The 17,803-nt window shown below is 40.0% G+C and overlaps 1 protein-coding gene across 2 annotated transcripts in view; it reads right to left on the bottom strand.

Annotated features, from left to right (window-relative positions):
* The window catches only part of Ghr (growth hormone receptor), a 250,364-nt gene extending 234,194 nt beyond the window's left edge, over positions 1–16,170 (bottom strand). For both annotated transcript variants that reach the window (XM_076857434.2, XM_076857432.2), the window contains exon 1: positions 15,667–16,170. The gene's annotated coding sequence lies outside the window, so the exon portion shown is untranslated. The remainder of the gene's footprint in view (positions 1–15,666) is intronic.
* Between the last annotated feature and the right edge of the window lie 1,633 nt (positions 16,171–17,803).

Raw genomic sequence — 17,803 nt, 5'->3', positions numbered from 1 at the left:
TTTTCTTTTAGAAATCAGAGGAATTCTTAAAAGAAAATCCCTAAAAGAAAAGCAGTCTGTGCAATACAAGGAAATATACAGAGGTTTAAATAGTTTTGTTAGCATTTTTTTTTCCTTAAAAAAGAGAGGCAGTCTCTTCAACTTAAAATTTTTCAGAAGCACTGTATGTAAAACATGAAAGTGCAGGGGGTGCCAGAGCTGCAGCCCTGTAGGACAACCAGCCTGCTTCTGTTTTCTGGTCACTCTGAGAAGGCTGCGTGGAATAGTTTGAAATCTGCATTCAGCTTATGCCTATAATTGCATAAAGGATCAAAGGTTATGGTTTAAAACTCTGCCAACTTAATGTAGCTATAGAAATAAAGAATTTCCTATATCTGTTCTGAAAAATAAAGATTTTTTTTTCTCCTTTAAGAGTGTGCAATGTTTAAATGTTAGAATCTGAAAGGATTACATTGGGTCAGTTCCTACTTATTCCTTCTAAGAAAGAAAAAGCCCATTTTTTGCATGATTGTTTCATCGTATCATAGAAATTAGATCTCATTCTGAGACAATAGTGTGTGTTTTACATAGATTTTATATTATTAGATACTAACTCTAGGCTTCCAAAAACTTATAATCAAAGGAAAAATAAACAAACAAAAAAAAACCTTAAAAACATTCTTTCCTGAATTTAGAATTAGAGGTTAGAGGAATTTTAGCATTGGTTAGCCTAGATACCCATGTTGTTTATCTTCCCAGAGTCAAAACTCAAATAATTAACAAGAATTCCTACTTCTGAACTTCATGCCCAGAGTTCTAAGACAACCAATGGCAATTTTCAAGTTGTACCACTACACATATAGAGATCAGTCAAAGAGTTCATTTATTATTCCATATCCCTCATGTAACACTGTTTTAAAAAGTACACTAGGGACAGACTGAGAAATGGATGTTAACTATTCACACTCAGACACATTATAGAATGATAAAATACTCTGAATTATTATATAACATCAATGCCCTGCCTTTTAGAGATACTTGCTTTGTTGTCTATTGTTGGTCCTACATCAAAATATTACTGATTAATTGCGTATGGGTGACTTTCCGAAGAGCTCCGTGGGCAATTTATGTGAACATCTGCATGTTAAAAAGATAACAGATTTTACAAATCTATTAATCCAAGATGTCAAGGCTGACACTTAATCCAGTTTACTGCTACAGCTTGATAATACAGAATATTTTAAACCTTTATCCCTAAAACAATGTCATCAACCATAGGGGTCAGGCAAGTGGGGAAGAGTATCGTAACCAAGCATAGGCTCTGGCATCAGAGAAATATTTTTGCTCTCAACTTTGCTACTATCTGTGAGTCCTGGACAAGAATTTGACTGAACTGAGTCTCATTCTCCCAGTTAAGTTATTCAAGGCAGTGTGCCTCACTGTTAGCAGGAATGAAGTGTGATAACACTTAAGGATACTAGGCACATGGTAGAGACTCAGTTTGTGATATAAGGGATCCTAATTCAACTTTGATATTCAGGGCACATGTTCATCAAATTTCTTCCAAGTTATTACACTGTTATAAGTATCTCTTAGCTTACTGATGTAGGCACAACTGAGCATAGACCTATTGAATAAAGGTTTATTCTTCTTGCGGTTGGTTTGAGATATTTGATTAATTTTGAGAACATACTTTGTTTTCAACATGAGGTTGGATTCAACCTCACTGTGCTTACCCTTAGAAAATTTACTATGTAGTTGCAAAGACCAGCTAGTTTAACAGAGGAGAAATAAAAGACGCACATGCACAGTATTTAAAATTCATTAAATCAAATGCAGCATGGTATTCTGAATTGTTGGAATAGAAGAAAAATGACATTTTGTGGAAGTACCTTGGAAATCTAGATAAAGTTTGGAGTTTAGTTAATAGTATTGTATTAAAGTTAGTTTTGAGAAATATACCATCATTATGGATGTTAACATTAGAGGAAAGTAGGAGAGAGTTATATAGGAACTCTATATAGTCTTTGAAACTTTTTTATGAATCTAAGATTAACCCCCAATTAAAAGCATATTGTAAAAAATCATACTGTACTATTCAATGCAAGTTACTCAACCTTTTCCAATCATATTCTAACCTCTGCTACTTCATGCTGCCTAATTTTGAATTGCCTGACAGTCAATTCAAAATATTTTAAACCTTTAAAATAGTTGTCTCTAGCACCTGGAGACTATTTTGCCCTGCCCAGCACTGGGGCCCAGGAACTAATGATTGATGGGAGTTGATGGGTAAACATTCAAACTCTTTCAACCTTGGACATGTTTTACTCAGGCTCCAAAAGTCTCTCTAGAAGGATTAAACTTCAGTTGCTAATGGTGGTAACTTTCTTCTCAATGTGCCGATTAATGGCTCCTTTTCCTTCCTTCTTTCAATTTCTCAAATGAAGTCCTCTTACTTGTCTCATAGTCTGCTTCTAGGAGAAACTGGGCATAACTCCCATAACCATTTCTGCATATTTATAGTAAAGTTTCTATTGAATATAAAACTTCAAGGTCATTTACGAGGAGATTTTTTTACAGATGTCCTGAATTATCTTTGGTCCCTGAAAAGACCTCTTCACTCCAAAACAGGAAGAAACTTCATCAAACTGACAAACACGTTAGGGATTGACAAATGAGTGTTTCACACTTTTGGATATGTGGAAAGGAAATAAATGTTTGGAAGAATGCTAAAAAAAAAATCCCTATTAATGACAAAATTGCATTCATTTGTTCATTCAACCAAAATTTACTAGGCATTTTCTATGGGATATAGAGTGAAGAAGACACAAAAGGTAACATTTTTGTCATGGAAATGGAAAAAAAAACAGATTAATAGACAAGATAATATTAGATAGTGATATATCTGTCAAGAAAATAAAACAGGGTCATATGAGAGCATGACTTAACTGAGAGAAGGTTATCTGGTTAGGGGTCAGAGAAGCCCTTTCTGAGAAGGTGATACTTGATCTGGGACTGAATGACAAGAGAGAGCCAGTCTTATAAAGATCTACACATGCTACTTTGTTAAAATCTTCTCTCCATTATAACTTGCCTGCTTTTGTAAACAAATAGAAAGCTAAGCTTGAAAAATAAATTGTTTTCTCGTAACATAAAATCTCTATACCCATAATGTATAAGCCATGCGGTTATTTAAAAATAGGTAGCTTCTTCACCAGAGATGCACACCAAAGTATTTTTACATGCACATGACAATAGAGGATGTCTAGGGATCTGCTTTAAAATACTCAGGGGCACAGTGAAAAGGTGAAACGAGATTGGTAAAACACTGATCACCGTTAAAGCACAGTAATAAGTACCCAGGGACTCAAAATTCTATCGTCTTTACTTTGTGTCTAAGATTTCCCATAATCAAAAGAACACATTTAGGATATTTAAGGACTTCCCCAATGCTGTAGGAATTTCACCTCACCAAATTTGCATCAGTAAATTAGCAGTTAAAGCAAGAATGGTAGCCAATGGAATTACGAAGTACATGTAAGGCACTACTTAAGACTGAGATGTGCAAAAGAGATCACTGGATAGCCTTTCAATAGAACACTGAAGCTTCCCAGGATTAGCCAATCCTGAAGGGGTGAGTCTTTGTCCTTGAAGAGGCTATTTGGTAGTTCTGAGGACTTAGAATTTAACTTGTAGAAATGAGTCTGAAAATAATTTTTGTCCATACAAATGCAAATACGTTATATTTAGTAGATCTGGTGGATTTGTTTCGCAAATTCATTTCAATATTCTATATATTGGTGGTGCATTTTTCTCCTTTGAAATGACTGTATCATCTTTACAAGTTATCTCATTAATTAATATCTGTATTATTTAAAATCTGTTCATTTTATATCTGTAGGAGCATCATGAATTTACTTTTTAGAGACTTGCCCTTAAAGAAACCATTTTTTTATATTTATTTTTTAGGTGTAGATGAACACAACACAATGCCTTTATTTTTTATAATCCCAGCCCCATTAAAGAAATAATTTTAAAGTGTTCCTATGAAGCCAAATAATGTGCCTATGTGTCCATGTCTGCGTACTTCTTCAAAGTCAAGGATTAAAACACTATTAGGCATTTTGTGTGCTACAGGCTGTTCTTTACCCAGAAATGGCTTTGACCATAACCCACCACTCCACTGGCCAACTTTGCATTATTCCTTAATTTTCCAAAAGTAACAACTCACCTATATGATCTCCCATCACTGGCAGGCAGAAATCTCTCAGAGAAACATCAACATCAAGAATAGTGTTTAAGGGACTGGGGATGTGGCTCAAGCGGTAGCGCGCTCGCTCGGCATGCGTGCAGCCCGGGTTCGATCCTCAACACCACATACAAACGAAGATGTTGTGTCCACCAAAAACTAAAAAATAAATATTAAAAATTCTATCTCTCTCTCTATCACTCACTCTCACTCTCTCTTTAAAAAAAAAAAGAAGAGTGTTTAATGTTGATTTTTAAAATTCAAATTTCATAAAGCACTAATAACCACATGGATATGTTATCCTGCATTTTTGCTGTATAGCGATAGTATAGGTGCAAAGACAAAAAAATCACAAGAAACTAATCTCTAGCCAATACTCTGTCAAAGGAGAGAAATTTCAGCAGGACTCGTTAATTTCCTAATTTGGTTGACTGGAAAAGGAGGAGGAAAAAAAAACCTCAGAGATTGAAGCAGGCGTTTTATTGCAGAAGTTTTAAGTCTTCACCCTCAGAGCCTCTTAAAGGGGTGCTGTAGACAATACTCTCTTTGTAGTATCTGATATGCGCCAGGCACTGTTTCAAGTCATTTAAACTACAATATCCTTGTGAAGTGAGAATCAACATCTCCCACTTTTCAGATAAGGTTGGGAGAGTTTCATTAACTTGCTTAGAGTCATAAAGGTAGTAAAGAACAACAGGCAGAGCTGGATTCAAATCCACTTGGACAAGCCAGATTTGTGTGATTCTGAATCCAACTCCATGTCCTTTGCAGAATGTCAGCCTACTGTTAGGCTTTCACAGTGGTTGACACTTCAACAGGCAACTGTAATTTTTAGCAAATCTGTGTGTTCTCAGTAGAAAGAAATGCTAGTTTGTATCAGGTGTATCAATCATAATCCACCTGCTTGGACAGTTAACGTGACTGTCACTCTCCCATATGAATGACAGAGATAAACAACATGCTTGCTATTGTTTGTCCCCCAAGAGTTTATGTTTGAAATTTAAACCCCATTGTGAAGTATTAAAGGGTGGAAACTTGATCGGACTGTAGTGTTTAGAGATGGGGCCTGTAGGAGGTGAGTAGGATTGGATAAATTCATCAAGGTGAAACCCCCAGGACTGAATACTTGTGGCTTTAGAAGAAAAGGGAGAAAGACCAGAAGGGACACACTTGCTCCCTATCTCTTGCCATGTGATACCCTGCACTAAATTACAAGCAAGATGGCAATCATCAGATGTGGCTGTAGCCCACAGATCAGAACTGTTAGCTACCACTAGAGCTTTATAATTTACCCAGTCGGTGGTAGTAAGTTATTAACAAAAGAAAATGAACTAAGAAAATGCTATTCATGGTTATATTCCATATTGTACCGGTTTGGGTGCGGTGTCCCCCAAAAGCTCAGGTGTGAGACAATATAAGAATGTTCAGAGGTTAAATTAGATTATAGGAGATTTAACCTAATTAGTGAATTAATCCACTGCTATTAATTGGATGGTAACTATAGGCAGGTAGGGTGTGACTGAGGAGGTGGGTCACTGGGGACATGCCTTTGGGATGTCTCCCATTTCTGATGCCATGTCCTGAGCGGCTTTCCTCTGTCATGCCTTTATTCCATGACGTTCTGCGTCACTTTGAGCCTAGAGCTAGAAGTCAGCCGACCATGGACTAAATTTCTGAAATCATGAGCCAAAGTAAACTTTTCCTCCTCTGTGTTGTTCTTGTCAGGCCCTTCGGTCACAGTGACGAAAAGCTGACTAAAACCCACATTCACAGAAGGTAATGTGATGTAGCACGAAAAAGCCCTTGAAAGAAAGCTGAAAGTGAGTTATGAATCTGTCACTGTCACTTCTAGAAGGAGGTCCTGTCATTTCTCAGGCATCCCTATTTCCTTGCCTGTCAATAAAGTGAGAATGTTGGACTCAAAAGTAATAGTAGGGGTCTACTGGCATTGAGTAGTCGTAATTCTTCTTTGTATAGAACTGCTCCTGGCATTTCAGAAACTTAGCATCCCTGACTCTGGGTGCTAAAAGCCTAAACACTCCAGTTCTTGTAACAACTATATTTCCAAATGCTCCTATGCACTACCTATTAGAGCAGCAGAACCTTGGATAAAAACACTGCTGGGTGATTTCAATTCCTAAGAAGTCTTATGGCCCTGCTAGGCCAGCTAGGTAGGGGAGGACAGAAGGAATCTCAGGCTTTCTCTTGCATTATAAGGCCTATTAAAATCATATTCTTAAAAGGAAGTCATACATTAATAGGCTTTTAATAGGCCTCTTAGAATACTGCTAAAGAAGTTTAATATTGAATTTACATACTGTTCAGAAAATAGAAGGATACAGAAACCCTGTAGCAGCGACTACCCTCCAATAATCACTAGGCTCTATGTGGCTGCCCCAGTAGCTAACCCAAGGCATGAGCCTACATGCAGCGTCTTTAATAAGAAATGGGAAGAGTTTCCAATGGATGACAAATCTACTGTGTGGTAAACTCTTCCTGCTCACCTGTTACCAGTAACCCCAGAGCTCTGGGTATAATTCCTGACCCTCAGTTCCCAACCAGCTTGCACAAAACATCTTCAATCCTTTTTAAACTAAAAAAATAAAAATAAAAAAATTGAAGGTCTAGCTCAGGAGCCACTTTGCTAATTGAAGCCTTACTCCAAATCCTTCAGTCCAAAAGATACCTCTTCTCTCTAACAAAATGTAGCATTTGTAGCTCCATATGAGAATTTTTATTGAATCACACAGTCATCAACTGTTCCAAAATCAAACCACATATATTAATAATGTTGTCTTCCCAGCTAGAATGTTGGGTCCCAAAGTCAAGGGTCATGTCTTATACTACATTTATATTCCCGAGGGCCTAGCACATTCCTGGGAACACAATAATGGCTTAATAAATACATGTTCTGCCTTTGATATTTCAGAGTGAAACCAAAAATACCACTGGCTTGACCAAACTTACATCCTGTGCACTAATTTTTTTAAAAAGTATTTATTCAGGATCTTTTCCCAAGTGCTTTTCAAAGTACTTTTCAGATAATATAATTAATTTCACAGATCCTATATATAGTGAAAGAAATAAATAAAAAACACTAAACTTTATACAACAAAAGCAAAGAGAATTAAAACTTCATGTTTCATGAGGGGTATAGCAAAGCCTGGCAAAGTAGATACATCTTCCAATTCCTACTGAGTTTTAGGTAAAAATCCAAAACATGTCTCCTTATTGCTTTAAATATTAAAAAATTGCTAGATGTTTCCAAAGCTGTGAGCAAGATTGACCTTGGGAAGCTGGTCATCAAATCCTGGTGCCACCATTAGTCTAAGGAAATTGTTATGGTTTAGATATGAAGTGTTCCCCCAAAACTCTTGTGTCAGACAATGTCAGCACATTCAGAGGCAAAATGATTGAGATGAGAGGTGTAATCTAATTAGTGGCTTAATCCACTTATGTGGATTAACTGAGTGGTAACTGTCGCCAGGTAGAGTGAAGCTGGAGAAGGTAGATCAGTGGGGGGGTGCTATAGGGGTTTATATTTTACCCTTGATGAAAGGAATGCCCTCCGCACTACTTGTGGCCAAGACCTGAGCTTCCCTCCTCCTCCACCTTTCCACCATGATTATCTGCCTCACCTCACTTTCCCCCTTCTCCATGGTTCTTGTAAGTCTTTTGGTCACAGTGAAGAAAAAAGTTGACTAATACAGAAATAATGTCAAATTTGTATTATAAACTTAGATCCAATTAATAATCCAAATTATAAAAAAATTATATGACACACTTAGATCTAATTAATTAGTATAATTAATTACCATCTGATCCTACCTACATCCCTTTTCCCCAGACTCTCCATACATTTCTTATCAACACTTAATGTGTCGCTACCTGCTGAGGCCATCGATATATCATTTACTGAACATCAATGACAAGCAAAACATCGAATGCTGATGTCCAAAGGGAAATAATATGCTATATTGCTAATATGAACACAGTCACTCCCCTTCATTCTTTCTTTTTCCTTTAATCTTTGACTTGGTAGGTATAAACATGGTATCTTTCCCTCATTCATCATCATCTTGCTCAGGCATTCTGGTATTTTCTTTAATCCTGAGGGGAGAAAGCCACTGAAGACACTATCTTCAGGGCTGATTTCACCAATTATCTTTCACATACACCAGACTACTCTTCACTTTGCTTAGCCAAATTGAGGGTTTCTGGGATAATAATCACACAGCTTGAAGGTGTCCAGAGAAACAGCTCATAGGGTGAATTAGAATCCTGTGTCACCATGCTGACCATGAACAAAGCTGCTTTCTGACCAAAGGCCAACAAAACTGGAAGTCTGAGTTTCTCATCAAAGTTCAGATGGGCTTACTGCAGCATGCCTCACACAAATCACTAGTTTGGTTTCAATAAGCACAGGGAAAGAACTACCTATGACTCTTTTATGATGGTCATGCTCTACATTTTCTTGTTATGACAACTCAAAGGGAAAAAGGGATAGATATAATTATTAATATAATAAATACATTTTTTAAGCAATAAAAGAGAAAGTATTTTCTTTGGACAAATGACTTTATCATATGTCTACTATATACTAAGAGAACAAAAAGGATGTCTCTTTATTTATTTTTTGGGGGGGAGGGGACTGGGGTTTGAATTTAGGATGTGACCACTGAGCCATATCCCCAGCCCAATTTAGTATTTTCTTTAGAGACAGGGTCTCACTGAGTTGCTTAGCGCCTCACTTTTGCTGAGACTGGTCTCCACCTTCTGATCCTCCTGCTTGAGCCTCCAGAGCCACTGGGATCACAGGGATGTGCCACTATGCCCAGCAGGATACCTTTTTTCAGAAAACATAAATTATAGGCAACTTTAAATGTTTGTTGTATAAACTAATGATGAAACAATCAAGGAATTATAGCAAGTCTAGCACAGTGGGTTGCCCACCATAAGAAGGTACATAAAAGTATCTATTTGAAGTATAACTCATTGGGAAAATGATATTAGTGTGAGGAAAACTAGCCAAAATTCTAGTCTATACCAAAGACGCAAGCCCTAATCAAAGTGATAAACACGTCTAAAAGTTTAAGGTCGGGCTAGGGATGTGGCTCAAGCGGTAGCGCGCTCGCCTGGCATGCGTGCGGCCCAGGTTCGATCCTCAGCACCACATACAAACAAAGATGTTGTGTACGCCAAAAACTAAAAAATAAATATTAAAAATTCTCTCTATCTCTCTCTCTCACCGCTCTCTTTAAAATATATTTCTTAAAAAAAAAAAAGTTTTAAGGTCTCTGTAGGAGAAATTATCAACTGATTTTGGAATGAAGTAAGTTTAGATAATAATTAAAATCACACAGCCCAGCAAGGTCTGACAAAATCACTGCCTTTTGGAACCATTACTAAGTAAAATCAGTGCCTGACCAAGGTTCATAATAAAAGCTAGAGAGAGCAATAAGAAAAGAAAGTGAGGCTAAAACAACAATGACTCTCTGTCACCTGTCACCCTTCTTTCAAGAATCTGGCCCCCAGCACAGAATTTTCTTTAGCTTAAGAAAATTTTACCTTTAGCTTAAGCAAAAGCAACAACAATGAAAACTGCTTCTGAAAGACTTCCTGCATCAGATCATGATGAACTGTGTTGGTTTTGAAAGGCATCTGGAAGCACATGTGGTAACATTTTTTTGTTTTACTCAATTGATTAAAAAATTAATGATCAGGGAATAAAAGAAGCAAACACTATTTCTCAATTCTTATGTTTAATATGGCTATATATTGTCAAATAAGTGATATAAGTTATAGCTTAACCATCTAAGACGTTCCACCTTTTCTGAATGTGGCATTCAGCAAAGCATGGGAAAATGTAGAAATAAATAAAATTTACTTTCTTTGTTCTTAAGGATTCTATAGCCTGGGAGAGAGATATATAATAAAGCAGATCACAAAACTAAAAATGAATGAAATAAGTATTCTCAGAGAGACTCAAGCAAAGAGAGAGAGAGAGATTTGATAATGAAATGGATTCAAAACATAGCCCTGAAAAGGATCCTAAAAGGTAGTTTTATTTATCCCCACTTTGTTTATTTTAACATGTTGGTAAATAATAAAAAATTAACATGAAATATGAATTCCAGGATGGTTAAAGAGTTTGCAAAATTTACAAAGTCCATTACAGGCAGAACCCAGAGAGGTCCTAGGTTTCCTGACACATACTTTACTATAATTTCATACAACATCTAACAAACTTAGATGTTTCCTATATCAAAGGAGGACTTTGGTTTGAAAAACTGCGCACCCTAGAACTTTTCAATGGATCTGCTGAAAATTGAGAGAAGGCGCAATGAAGGCAAGAATAGTAAATAAATTTTGAACTTAAAAAAAAAACTTCATTTTTTATTATTTCCTCTTTCCTTAATATGAGAATAGAATAAAGCAAAGAAACAAATACATATGAAACCACAAAGCAAGGAGATGACATGAGACGACAAACACACATATACAGGCAATTTCATCTAAGAGCATAAGTGTCATTATCTTCTTGTCCTGACTGAAGATCTGTCCACACAATATAAGCTTCTGATAGTCCCAGATGTCAGTGTATATGATGGATTGTTTCTGTCTCCCCTAAGAAAAACAGCTATTTCTTTCCCATTCAGAGTTGCTGAAAAGTAACAGGGTCGTCATCATCCACTGTAAACACTTCTTGCAGGAAGGCACTCTTGTGGCAGAATCTCAGCAGGTGGCAGGAGGAACTCATAATTTAGTTAGGAAGCCCCAGACAGCACATAAAAGAAAAATCAATCATGCCAGGTAGGTGTCTAATGCACAGAGCTGGCCATAGATGCTACAAAGCTTTTATGGAAATACCTCAGCCAGGAAGATAGGCATTATCATTTTCACAGAAAAGGAAGCCCCAGAGGAGCTAATTTGCATAGAGGTGGTAAAGCTCAAGTCAATGGGCCCCCAAATGCTTGTTTTTGAGCCATACCCTCTCTGTGCATAAACCAGCTTTGCTGCCCTTCTCCAAAAGTGGCTTGGGTTTGAGAAGCCAGGAGTAACAGAATATTTGTTCAATTCTTTTTTCAATACAAAACAGGACACAAGGTCCTCAGTTCACACTGAGACTGTGATGTATATGCTTATGAGGATTCCAGCTTCCCTATGATATCAGCAAGCCATTTACTGCCTGAGATAAAGTAGGTTGTTGATTTAGTCATGTCCTATATGTACACTTCAAATCCCAGTTGCCCAAGGAAGCATTTCTCTCTGATGTACTTTCACCTCATTTGGGGCCAGATGGCACCAGGACTTGGGCAGAGCAAACCTGCAATAAATGCCTGATTGCTAGTACTGACTCATGCACATGGAAGCAGACACAACAAGGCCTATGAAAAGAATACATCATAGTCACTAACTGTAAGACGCAGCTTCAACTTACTTATTTTCAGAACATTCTACATTCCATGATTTTGGTTGATATTCCTTAATAAGGATAAATTAAGGAGCTATTAACATGGCATATAGAATTTTATTTACCTGCCCATTAAGACTTTTCATGGGTTTATAATAAGTTCAGGCATGAAAAAGTGCTGTGAAGCTATTAAAAAGCTTCGACTATGGATGAGTAACAATATGAAAAAAACAAGTTGTTACCTCATTTACAGGCTTGATTAGTCAATGAAGTAATGAGATGGCAAAACACACACACACACACAAACACCCACCTAATGAATATCAAGGTATCTTAATAGATATAGAATGTCCAAAAGTAAGAATTCCAAATTTATGTTTTAGACAATATATATTAGGAAGGATTCAGAGAATGTGGAACCTAGGGCATAGTGTTCAGGGTAAAGAAAGACAGAACCCCACAGTGTATAAGCAACAACTGCAAAAATAGGAGGGAAAAAAATGGCAATCTAGGAGCAAGGAAAACAATGTTTGTTTTCAGATATAATACTCAAAGGGAAGAGAGATTAAATTCATTGTGTAGGTTATGAAGAGAAGTGTTGACTCAGTACACAGCAAAACTTTCTAGAAATAAAGTCTTACTTCCTCACTGACCATTCTAAAAGAAGATTCTCAACTGGCAGAGGGACTAGCCCATTTTCTCAGACACTGGAAATTTGTGTGCTGAACAGAGACTTACTTAGGCATGTTATTTACACTATATCTGTTCCAGGCTGAAAAAAAAAAAATCACTTTCCAAAAAGTTATTCTATATTATCTTATTTGCACTATTGACTGAGGGGATTACTCTAATTTTATGACACTTCAGTTTTTAAAAATTCAATATTCAAAAGGTGGTTAAGTAGTGTGAATGCTCAGATTATTTAAATCACTACTATAGCAGTTATACGGTTTTTTATTTGTTTTGTTTTTGTTTTGTGGTACTGGGGGTTAAAAATAAAGCACTGCATATGCTAGGCAACTGCTCTACCTTTGGGCAATGTCCCCAGCCTGTGTTTTGGGTTTTGGTTTTGGTACCAGGGTTTGAATCAAGAGTGCTTAACCACTGAGCCACATCCTCAGCCTCTTTTTATTTTTTATTTTGAGACAGTGTCTCACCTCATTACTCAGGGCCTCACTAAGTTGCTGAGGCTGGCTTTGAACTTTTGATCTTCCCTACATCAGCCTTCTGGTCTGCTGGGATTACAGGCTTACATTATGCCCTGCCAGCCTGTTCTTTTTTTAAACAAAAAAAGAAGGAAAACTGTTGATTTGTGTGGACACTTGTGAACACACTAAGAAAAATGAGTACTTTTAATTCATGTATTTTTTTAAAAAAAAAATTGTTATTTAAAAGCAATTCAGGTCTCCATAATTGTGCAACCTATTAGTGAAATGAACAAAAAGGCTTAATCTTCAGGTTAGCAAATTTAAAAGACATAGCCCATGCCCCCTCCTTTTTTTTTTTTTTTTTTTTTTTTTTTAACGCTAAACAGTCTGCTGTCCCACATTCTTACTCAGTTTTATCTTTACATTAACAATGCTTACCAGCAGTTAGCCAAAAAGGCAGGCCAAGTTGGACCAATTTCAAGATTTGTTTCCACACTGGGGTGCTTCATACTTTTGGCAGAAGCAGGCTGCAACTGTGGCTTCATTTATTACACTGTGCTGTAAACATTATGTCCTGAGCTAATGAGATACTCAACATGACAATCCCATAGGTTACTAAGCACCGAAAACATCTGTTAACACAGGCACCGGAGATAGCATAGAGAAGGCCTGTAGTGTCCATTTTTAAAGTGGTTTATGATGTGGAGTCTGCTGTTTAAAAACTAATAATCAAAAACACTGTCTTAAACTCTGGTTAGGACAAATATTTGAGAAGCAAAGTTATGCTCACTTTGCGAAAAAAAAAGTGCACTCATGTCGTCACTTAGTCATTGCATTTATAGACTTTCATTTCACACCTTTGCCCATTAAGTGTTGGCTTTCCCTGGTATTCAGAAAACCAAAAATATAATTTCACTGTGATATATTTACTCAAAAAAAAAAAAAAAAAAAAGAGAGAGAGAGAGAGAGAGAGAGAAAGAAAAAAAAAGGCTGAATGTTGACTCACCAACTTTCCTTAGACTAATGTGAAGCCAAAAGTTTATAAGAGTGGAAGAAGCAGATGAGGGTTGGGGCAAATTTTTAAGCTACCGACATGTTTTCCAAGGATCCCAAGGTTAAAAAACATCCTTCCAGCTCCACTCAAAGGTCTACCTGAAGGGAAACTGTAAGCCACTGGAAACCCCTTGACACCGAGTCTGAGAACAACAGGCTTTGCTTTTCTCAAAAGGAAAGAAAACTTCCAATCACAGAATAAATTAGATCAAACAATCTTGTCTGTTAAGTCATTTTATTTCATTTCTATTGAACATTTATTTCTAGAAATGCTTCAAGAATTGTCGCATCCAGGGTATAGAGATATTCCAGAAAAAAAGGGATTTGCAGGGTGATTCAGGTGGAAACTTGTCTGGAACACCAGTTACTACCACAACATCCGAGGTCTGTGAGAAAGAGTGAATAGCTTCTCAAGCATGGACAGCAACACCGGCATCAGATGCACAGCTCTAACCTGCTGTCTCTGGCGTATGTACCCACACATGCACATATCCCTTAGAACCCTCAAGGGCCCTCTCTTGTAGTTGTCCCGAGAACTTCAGAAACCCCCACAAGAGAACCTCCAGGGCCTCAGCCCCTCCAAGACGAGAGGTTTAGTTATTTTAAAACCCGTGGTACTTAATCCTATGCAAGAACTCCAGTGACTTCCCAACCCGCTGGCCTCCTGTTACCTTTCCCTGTCCCTTCCAAGGTCTCCCGGCGGCACAAACAGACGGGCGGCACCTCTATGGTCTCCGCCTCCCCCCTTGCACACCCTACTGGCTCAGGAGCCAACACGCCTCCCTAGGCGCGCGCGCGCGCTCACAGTGCACACGTACACCCATTCGACATGCACCCCGCGCCAGACCACGAAACCCCGCAGCCGGGTCCCAGCAGGCGTCCTCCCGCTGGCTATATATAAAACCCTCGCCTCGAGATAAGACTTCCCCATGCACCCGCAAATGGATGGCTGTCCCGCACTCTTTGCGTGCTGCCAGTTCCCCGTCTCCAGACGCGCGGTTATCCCACTCACCCGCAGCCCTCAAACCTTGGCCGTTCTGTCAAAACTTTAAGGCTGGTTGATTTCACAATGAGGAGTGTGTCCAAGCCTGGGAGAGCTGGGCTTGCCACAATTTCTATCCACCCCAGTTCACGGAGACTGTGGCTGTGATTTTACGGACCCCAGCTCCTCTGTGGCCAGAGCGCAGCTGCAGCCTGCACAAACGCGCAAAAAGCCCCGCACTTGGTAGAGAAGCGTGCGGTGGGTATGCTCACAGCCGGACCTCTCCAGACCCTTGGGTCGCGCTCGCCCGGTGCAGCGGCGGCGGCCTCAACAGTTCCTGCCCGGGCCTGGCGAACTGATGGTGTCAAACACACACTCAGAAAACTTTTTAAGACTTTTAACAAGATTGTCTTGAGGGGAAACCCTTCCTCGCACTGCACACGCTGGGTCGGAGCAGGAGCTACTGTGGGATGGATGGTTCGCTTGCCTCCCCTAACTCCTTGCCGCCCCCATCAACTTCCAATCACACATCCCACCACCAATAACTTCCAGCCTTACACACACGCGCGTGCGCGAGCGCGTACACACACACACACACACACACACACACACACACACAGCATAGCAGCACAGCAAGGATAGGGTTACAACTACCCATCAGCAGAAAACAACTTTTTGAAAAGGGGAGCACAGCCCTCCCCCAAGTCCACCTGGAGAAAAACATATCCGTGCAAATGCATAAAACTGATCCCCATTTTCATAAAGAACTGGCGTTCAAGGGTCCACTTTCAGGCCCGCTGGCACAAAAAGGGGAAAGACTCCCGGATCCCCCCTCCAGTACCTCCGAGCTTCGCCTCCGGAGACAGAGCGCAGGTTCGCGTCCGCGCTGGGGCCGATGGCGCGGGGACCTCCGGCCTGCCTGGCCCCAGCCCGGGGTCCCCGCCGCCGCCCGGGCTCAGCAGCAGCCGCCGCCGCCGCCACCGCCGTTGTAGCAGCCGCCGCCGCCGCCGCCGCTGCCGCTCCCTAGACCGCCTCCTCTTCCCATGGCTGCGCCCTGCTTGGCAGCTCTCGGGCTGTCAGGCTTGGGGAGGAGGGAGGGGGCGGGGTGAAACGGGAAGGGAGGATGGGAGGGGAGGGGAGGGGTGGGAAAAGGCGGCCCACGTTCACCAAGGGTCACGCCGGGCCCGCGGTCCCCTGGATCTGGGCTGCCAAAGCCAAAGGAAGCGAGAGTTCGCTGAGGCCAGTTCGAGACCCGCGGCGGAGCGGCAGAGCGCCGCCGGGGCCACGCATTCCGAGGAGCTGGGATGAAGCCTTCCCCGCGAGGAGTTGGAGTTGGTGCGTGTCACTCTCATCTGGGCTGCGCGGCTCCTCCTAGAGGAAAATATTGGTAGTTGCGGGACACTTCCTTCCTCTCCACCCGCCCCTGTTCCCCCAGAGAAGGCAGGACCTAGAATCTGAGTTTAAGAGCATTCAACACATTCAAAGGAATATTTAGAGAAAAGTTCGCTTCCTACAGGGAGGGGAAGAAAATCCGGCAAGAGAGTTGGAAAACGTGATGAGCCCACCAAAGATGTCCTGTTCACTTGCCCTCAATTTCTAAATTCACTCAGTATAAAGATAGTTTTCGGAAAGGCCTAATGTTAGAGTTTTTAAAAATGGAGAAATTAGGTAATTTATCAAGGACGCGTGGAATGTTAGTAGAGAGGTATATCTAACAGCCAGGACACAGGACTGCAGGGAGAGCAGGTACACTCTCTCAGCCTGAGGCTTGTCCTCCTGTGTGACCTAGGGAAAGGATTTTAAGTGCCTCTCCCTGAACACAATTTATCTGTCGAATACTTGCCCTGTCTACCTCATCCCATTGTTGGAAAAATAAAGTTAGACAAGAAATTGTCAAAGTGCTTCAGAAAGTCAAAGTTGTGCTAAGAATGTCATTTTCATGAAGTGGCAAACACTCAGTCACCACATGCTTTTCTATGCAGAGAGTACAAAAGTCCAGCTCCAGGCTGTCTCAGATCTGAAGGAAAAGCTAGTCACAGGATCTTTTTACTGTTTACTTTTTACTAACAGCCAGTTGTGACATCACTTATCTATAAGCTTCTAACAGCTTTGGCTTCCTAAAAGACATTTGGTTTTTCTTTTAAAAGAAATCTTCCATACTTAAAGCCAAGTTTATACTCAGAAAAGTTTATAAACAGCAATTTAAAGGAACTAAGCTTCTTAGCATTAGAATAGAAGATCCATAGGGCACTGGGTGCCAGAACTTGGCAAGAAACTCTTCCTTAGTCAAAGGATGAGTACCAAAGAACCTGGGATTAATGAAGGAGGAAAAATTCTGGAAGAGATACATTTCACCACTGTTCTGCCCCCAAAAGGGTGTAGGTGGCTATTTAGTTTGAACTGGAATTGTTCTATCTCACCTACATTTAGGTGGCCTTTCTTAAGATTCTTTCCCCAGTCCCTGGTTTCTAGGGTTCCATGCTTTGCTGGAGCAATAGGAGTGTTTACTGGTGTCTGGAGGCTTTTAAAGGAGGAGTTTCCTATATAGGGGAACTTGAGAAAGAAAATGATGAGGGCACATTTGGACAAAACTCCTGCTGAGTAGTCCATACATGCCATGTGGGTTGAAAGGGCAGCGCTGGAAGGAATGATGACCAGGGGTCCTCAAATGCTGACTCCACTCCAGTCTGTGCCATGACCTTCCCCGTTGGTCCTTCGGATTTTGCCACAAGCAACCTCTCACTTCATATCCTCGCTGTGCCTTTTCCTCCTTTGTCCTTCCCCTTCCAGAGCCCAGAGAAGCTGAATATAATCTAGCAGTTATCAAATAGACTCATGAAAGATTTTCTAAGTTCTATTGTATATACTCTGAGATGACTTCAGGGGCATGCTTTTAAAAAAGGAATGACTACCTTTTTTCTCTGTGTTCAAATGCTGTCACCATTCTGTGACACATGAAAACAGACTGTTGTGGCTGC

The sequence above is a fragment of the Callospermophilus lateralis genome, chromosome 5 (assembly GCF_048772815.1).
Source record: "Callospermophilus lateralis isolate mCalLat2 chromosome 5, mCalLat2.hap1, whole genome shotgun sequence".
In the NCBI taxonomy this organism is placed as follows: domain Eukaryota; kingdom Metazoa; phylum Chordata; class Mammalia; order Rodentia; family Sciuridae; genus Callospermophilus; species Callospermophilus lateralis.
Note: the sequence above shows the minus strand (reverse complement) of the source record. Positions and strands in the feature narration are given on the sequence as shown.